Genomic DNA, 6,392 nt, shown 5'->3' on the forward strand with positions numbered 1-6,392 from the left:
TAATAAATTGATTAGCATTGTAAAAGGCAGATTAGAAGCTGCTCACCTTATGCTCATACGAGCAAAATACGAAACCTTGATAATGGATGATCCAGAAGAATCTCTAGAGCTCAGCAAAAGAGAATTAGAGCGTTTTGATGAACAAAATTGAGTATCAAAACAAAGGGGGGATTGAGATGAAGGACTACATTTTGTTCATCACGAAAAAGAGACCAGTGTGTTACAAGAGTTGTCTGCTGACTATTTCTGTACTACTTCATGAGATATGAGCTACAAGGATACCAGGGAAGGAGTTGCAGGAGCCCACACATAGTCCCACCCAGCAAATGGTACAAACAGATAACTCACAGAAATAACGACCAGGGAAAGGCTGGGGAAAGGGCAGGGGCAGATTAACACCCAGCAGGGAAACCTTTCCCGCTGACAAATGGTACAAGCAGATAACTCACAGAGATAACGACCAGGGAAAAGCTGGGGAAGGGGCAGGGGCAGATAAACAGTCTGCAAGGTAGGATATTTGCTTGCTTAAGCTTGATAGGACACAGTTTGCAAGGCAGGACATTTGCTTGCTTAAGCTTGATAGGGCACATATTGCGTTAATCATAAGATTTTGGTAATTTTCCACGGAGAAGTCACCAAATAAAGACATAGGGTGAAGAAGACGCAGCTGAGGAAGACTCCGCAGCCTTTTATCACCGACCACCAGGAGACAGAAGGATGACCCCCTAGCAACAACCAGCGCAGGCGCAGAGAACTCTGAGATAACATGGACTCCTGAAGGATGGAGAGGATCAAAGGACTGAATCAGAAACTAGTTGGGGCGGCAGTAGTGGAGCGGAGACTCCCCTGTCGCCCAGCGCTGAGCCTTTGCTTACGTAGTATAACTGCTTCAATAATTAATAAATTCTTTGATTGGAAATTGCTCGTTTTGAGTCAATTTTATAACAGGCAGCCCCCACATGGCTTCTGGCGGCTGATCCGGCAGCTCCCGGCAGAGAAAAGGCAGGTGGGAGACCCCGGCAGCAGCAGCGGCGCTGCCCAGCGCAGCTGGCACGGGCAGGGCAGCCGGGGATGGGATGGCTGGGACCCGCCCTCGGTGCGGTCGGCGCGGTGACCTCGGCCCACGCGGCAGGACAGAGCAACCCCATCTTGCCCAGCATGGCCGGCAGAGCGGCCGCGGGCCGGGCAGTGGGGCCAGGGCACACAAATTCACCGCCAGCGCCGGGGCAGGTGGAGCTGCCCTGGGCAGTGAGCCCGCACCTGGGATGGAAACCGGGGCAGGCGGAGCTGAGGCGGGCAGCGAGCCGGGACCCGGGACAGGCGCCTCGGCCGCCAACGGAGGGGGCAAGAGCTGCAGAGGATCCCACTCTCTTTCTGACTTTTCCTCTTGTTCCCCTCCCTTTCATTTCCCCTTTTTATTTTCTTGGTTTTTTCCTCGGGTGTTTCTGATACTTCAAAGATTTTTATTCTCCTAAAATCTCCTGTCTAACATATGGCATATTCTCTTTCTTCTAGATTAAATGGGTTTTTTTCCAAATAAATCCAGAAGCTAACAAATCTAAACTTCTGCTTGGATATTTTGTAATGGTCGACGAGCTAACTCATGACCTCCTAATGTTGTTTTTCTCATCACCTTTTTATTTATCCTTTGGCAAATTAAGCATCTTTCAGTGACTTGCTTTGCTACACCAAAAATCCCAGTGCACCCAAAATTCCTTAAAAAATGATCACACAAAGCTTGAGTACGCCAGTGGGGTTTCTGATGCACGTCTTCTAATCTTTTCCTAGTAAGCACATTTTATTAAGTAATTGTCTTCCATGTAGAAGTTTCTGTTACTCTGATTTATCTTGTTCATTTCCTATCTTGTTTAATTCTTTTTTCTTGGCTTCCCTAAACTTTGGAATTTGCAGTTCTTCCTCGTTTGGAGTGAATATTAACATAACTCTTTCAGCTCCATTTTCTGCTGCATCCTTAGCTTTGTGATCTGCCCCCAGTTTGCCCAGTTTGCCTCTCCTTTGGCCCGGGCCGGGTTCCCCCCGCCCGCAGCGGCTGGGAGCAGCCGAGAGCCCCGCGCTGCCCATGCCGACCTGGCCCGGCTCCATGGCCGCTGCTGCCGCGGGCTGCGAGGGCTGCGGGAACGGGGCACCGAGGGTGTGGCTGCTGCTGGGGGAGGAGGAGGAGGGAGGGAAGGGCAGGGATGGAGGGGGAGGAGGAGGTGGGTAGAGGGGGGAGGAGGAGGAGAAGGAATGGAAGGGGCGGGATGGAAGAGGAGCAGGAGGTGGGGATAAGACAGGGGAGGAGGAGGAGGGGGGATGGAAGAGGAGGAGCGGGAGGAGAAAGAGTAGGGAAGGAGGCGGGGTTAGGGGGGAGGAGGAGAGGGAGGTGGAGATAGGACAGAGGAGGAGCGGGAAGAAGAGGAAGAGGAGGGACAAAGGTGGATCAAGTCTGAGCTGCGGGAGCCACGCGGTCTCAATCCCTGCCTGAATTCACAGCCCCCACCTGTGGGATCATCGCCCCCCCCCCCCATGGCTCTTGTGAGCGGGGAGGGGGAGCCCGGCCCGGATATCCCGGGGGGTCCCTGGGTTGGGTTTTTGGGGGATGTTTGGAGAATGAAGAAGTCCAAGGCTGAGCGGGAAAAGGCCCCTCGGGGGGACATCGGGGGTGGCGGTGGCGGCTGCCGGCAGAGGCAGCCTGGAGGAGCAGAGCCCTGTGTGCCCCAGGAGGCCAAAGTGGGGAGGCCAGAGAGGGGGGAGCGCCGCCATTGGCGGGAGCCTCAAGAGCCTGGAGAGGGGCAGGGGGGACTCCTTGGAGCCGCTGCAGCGCAGAGCAGAGAATGAGGGGAGAAGGGAGCCCGGGAGCCCAAACAGCCCCGGCATCCCGAAATGGGGAGAGCCAAGAGGGGGCAGTGCGTCCCCAGAGACAGCCTGGGGGGATCTCGTTGTCCTTGCCTGTGGCACGGAGGCAAATCCCATGCTGTCCTTGTCCTTCCTCGCCCAGAGCAGGAGCTGAGCATGGAGAGCAGGGAGGACAAATGCCCGCGGCAGAACCTGGTGGCAGAGGCCGTTTTGAGCGGCTCCACGGCACAGGAAGCCAACGGGGAGGAAAAGGCCCAGAGATGCCGCACAAGGAGGGGCTGCAAACACAGATGGCGGGGATGTGAGGGGGAAAGAGGCAGCCTGGGCCGGGAAGGCGGCCAGAGATGGAGCCAGAGCTCAGAGCTGGTGCTCCATGAGCAGCTCCAGGATGGGGAGAAGCCCCACACGTGCGTGGAGTGTGGGAAGAGCTTCAGGTGGAACTCCGAGCTGATCAGGCACCAGAGGATCCACACTGGGGAACGGCCCTACGAGTGTGGGGAGTGTGGGAAGAGGTTTCAGACCAGCTCCCATCTCCTCCAGCACTATCGGATTCACACAGAGGAGAGGCCCTTCCAATGCCCCAGCTGTGGGAAGGGATTCAAGCACAACTCCCACCTCATCATGCACCAGCTCATCCACACTGGGGAGAGGCCCTACAAATGTCCCCAGTGTGGGAAGAGCTTCTCTTGCAGCTCTAACTTGATCCGACACCAACGGAGGCACCGGTAAGGGAAGCCCTGCCAGTGCCCCGAGTGCGGGAAGAGCTTCGTGCGCTGCTGCAGCTCCATCCCCCCCCTGGAGGAGGCACTTTGGGCACAGCCCTGGTGAGCCACAGTCCCTGTGGTCCATGTTAGGAACACACGTGTCTTGTTTTCCTTTTTTTTTCACCATAATGTTTCTCTCTTCTCCATGTCTTTGCACTCCAAAAGCCAAGAGGGATGGATCTGTCACCTCAAAACAACCCTAATCCCACTGAAAACAGCTCAATATTACCCCAAAAGAGCTCATTCCCACCTCAGAAAACCTCAATTCCATGCCAAACCCACTCGATTCCAGAGCCACCAGGCTTAGATGGGTTTGGGAGGAGACAGGCAGAAGTGCGATCCCTTTTTGGAGCAATGGGATGGGGATTGTGTGGGACTGGGTGTGTGGGATGTATTTGATGGCAAATAAAACTCTCAGACTTACTGATTTCTGTCCCGTTCATTTTCAGTCAGTTCTGTTTGCAGAGTGCCACTTTCTCAGCTGATTTAATTCCTTTTTAAAATCATCTAACGCAAACAATCCAAAAATCAATATCCAAATAAAACCACCCACACACAATTAAATTTTTAAAAATAATGTTAATATTTTAAGAGTACTAAAGAATATTATTAAAGTTTAATTGTTTGGTTAAAATGTTTGAGAAATTATAGTGGTGTTTGGTTTTGTGTTTAGTATATTTGTAATATGAATTTTTAACTAAGGTGTGTTAGATTGCATGTTAGTTTTTTAGATATTTTTTATCTAAAGTATATTAGTTATTGAGTTAAAACTTTCAAAAGGTATTTCTTGATATATAATTTGTTTATTTATATGCATTGGTAATATTATAGTAGTAGTTGTTTTTTTGGGTTGAATCATTGTTGGAGTATTGTAAAGAAGACTTGAGAATTTTATATTCCATATTCCCCTCTTTTCTCCACTCTCCCACCCCTTCCCCATCGTTCCCCCAGTCCCCAATCCCCTCCCCCGTGCTTAGTTTTGGGGGTTCCAGGCCCCTCCTGCTCCCTTTGGGGGTCCCGACCCCCCTTTGGTTGAATTTGGGGCCCCCCCGCCCCCCTTCTCCCCGCGACCCCCGCTCCCCCCGCGGCCGGGGGGCTCCCAGCGCCCCCAGTGCCACCAGTGCGGCCCCAGCTGCCCCCGCACGCCCCATCCCCATCGCCGGGGTCACCGCCCCCGCCCCAAATTCCGCTCCTGGACACTGAGAGCCATCAGCGACAAACGCTCTGATTGGCTGGGAATGGCCCCTGGAGCAGCGGCACAGGGACCTCTGCAGCCTGAGCTGCCCTTGCTCCTCTCTGTCCGTGCCCAGAACGCAGCGCGCAGGGGAACGGCAGCAGGGCCCTGCGCCTCCCCGGGCTCTGGTTTTGCGTCGCTTCAGCTCCACGGAGACGCGGCTCAAGTGAAAAACCCTAACAGTTTATTAAGGCAAAGCGAAGGGGAGGGCTGAGCTGGGAGGCAGAAAAGGGGATGGGCAGGGCCTGAGGGCTGCAGGGAGGGAGCTGCCAACAGGGAGAGAGATGGCAGGAGCTCCTGGAGCTTGCCACGGGCTCAGCTCTGAGCAGCCAGAGCTGTGCCTGGAGCTCCAGCTGGTCCATCCTGCTCTGCAGGTGCTCCCATCTTCAATGGGCACTGGAAATCGCCGATGGACGCCGGTACATCTGATCCAGCAGACCAACAAAGTCCTGCAGATCTTCTTTCAAAGGTCATCTGAAACAGTTTGCTCATGCACGATGGGCTCTCATCTTCCTTCAGGGCTTGAAGAGCTGGAAAAGAGAGGAACAGAGGCACGGTCAGAGGCCAGATTGAGGGAATCCAAGGAAAGCCTCCTGCCAGGGCCATCCCAGCCGGCTCTTGCCATGGCCAGGAGGGAGCGGCAGACAAGGGCTTGGGCCGGAAGGTGCTGGCCACGGATCGCCCACGTTTCCCTGACAGCTCTCTGGGCTCTGCCCCCGCCGCCCCTGGTCCGCACGGGGAGCAGAGCCCTCCGCAGCCCGGGCACGGATTGTAGCTGCGGGGCCGGGATGTGCAGCTGCCCCCGGCGGTGCTCGCGGCCACGCGGCTGCCCTGACTCACCCTCAGTGAGGACCTGGAGCTCCTCCTTCTGCCCCATCATGAGCACTCCGGCGAGCCCTGGCAAGACAGAGCCCGTGGCGGCGCCAGGCGGCACAGCTGCCCGGCACGGGCGCTGCCAGCCCTGCGGCCGCACGCCCTCCGACCCGGGCAGGGCTCCTGCCGGCCCTGCCGCACGCTGCCGCCCGAGGGCTCGGCTGCGGGAGGGCGGCGGCAGCGCCGAGGGCGGCCGGGGCTGCGGCGGCCCAGGCGCGGCTCCCGCTGTAGCCGGGGCAGCAGCCGGGCCAGGGGCAGGGAGGGGCGCCGGGCCCGGGGCTCACCGATGAACCTGACGGCCGCCTCTCGCAGGGGCCTCTGTGGGCTCCGCAGGCGCGGCAGGGCCCAGCGCAGCTGCTCGGCCACTCGGCTCTCGTCCTGCAGCAGCTGCGGGGAGCGCCAGCAGGGAAGGCTCGGCACGGGCTCTGCCCCTCGGCCGGGCGCTCCCTGCGCCCAGCAGCGGCCGAGCCGGCCCGCACGGCCCGGGGCAGGGAGCAGCGGGGGCGGCGCAGGCTGGCGGGCCCGGCTGCGGCGCCGGGCAGGGCCACAGCTGCCAGCGCCCCGCACCGAGCACCGGGGGCAGGGCTCGGGCTCCCGGGCTGGCCTTACCAGGCTCTCGGCGAACTTCGTCCGCCGCTCCTTCGTCAGCAGCTCCTCCAGGTCCG

This window comes from Agelaius phoeniceus, chromosome 28 (assembly GCF_051311805.1).
Source record: "Agelaius phoeniceus isolate bAgePho1 chromosome 28, bAgePho1.hap1, whole genome shotgun sequence".
Taxonomy (NCBI): domain Eukaryota; kingdom Metazoa; phylum Chordata; class Aves; order Passeriformes; family Icteridae; genus Agelaius; species Agelaius phoeniceus.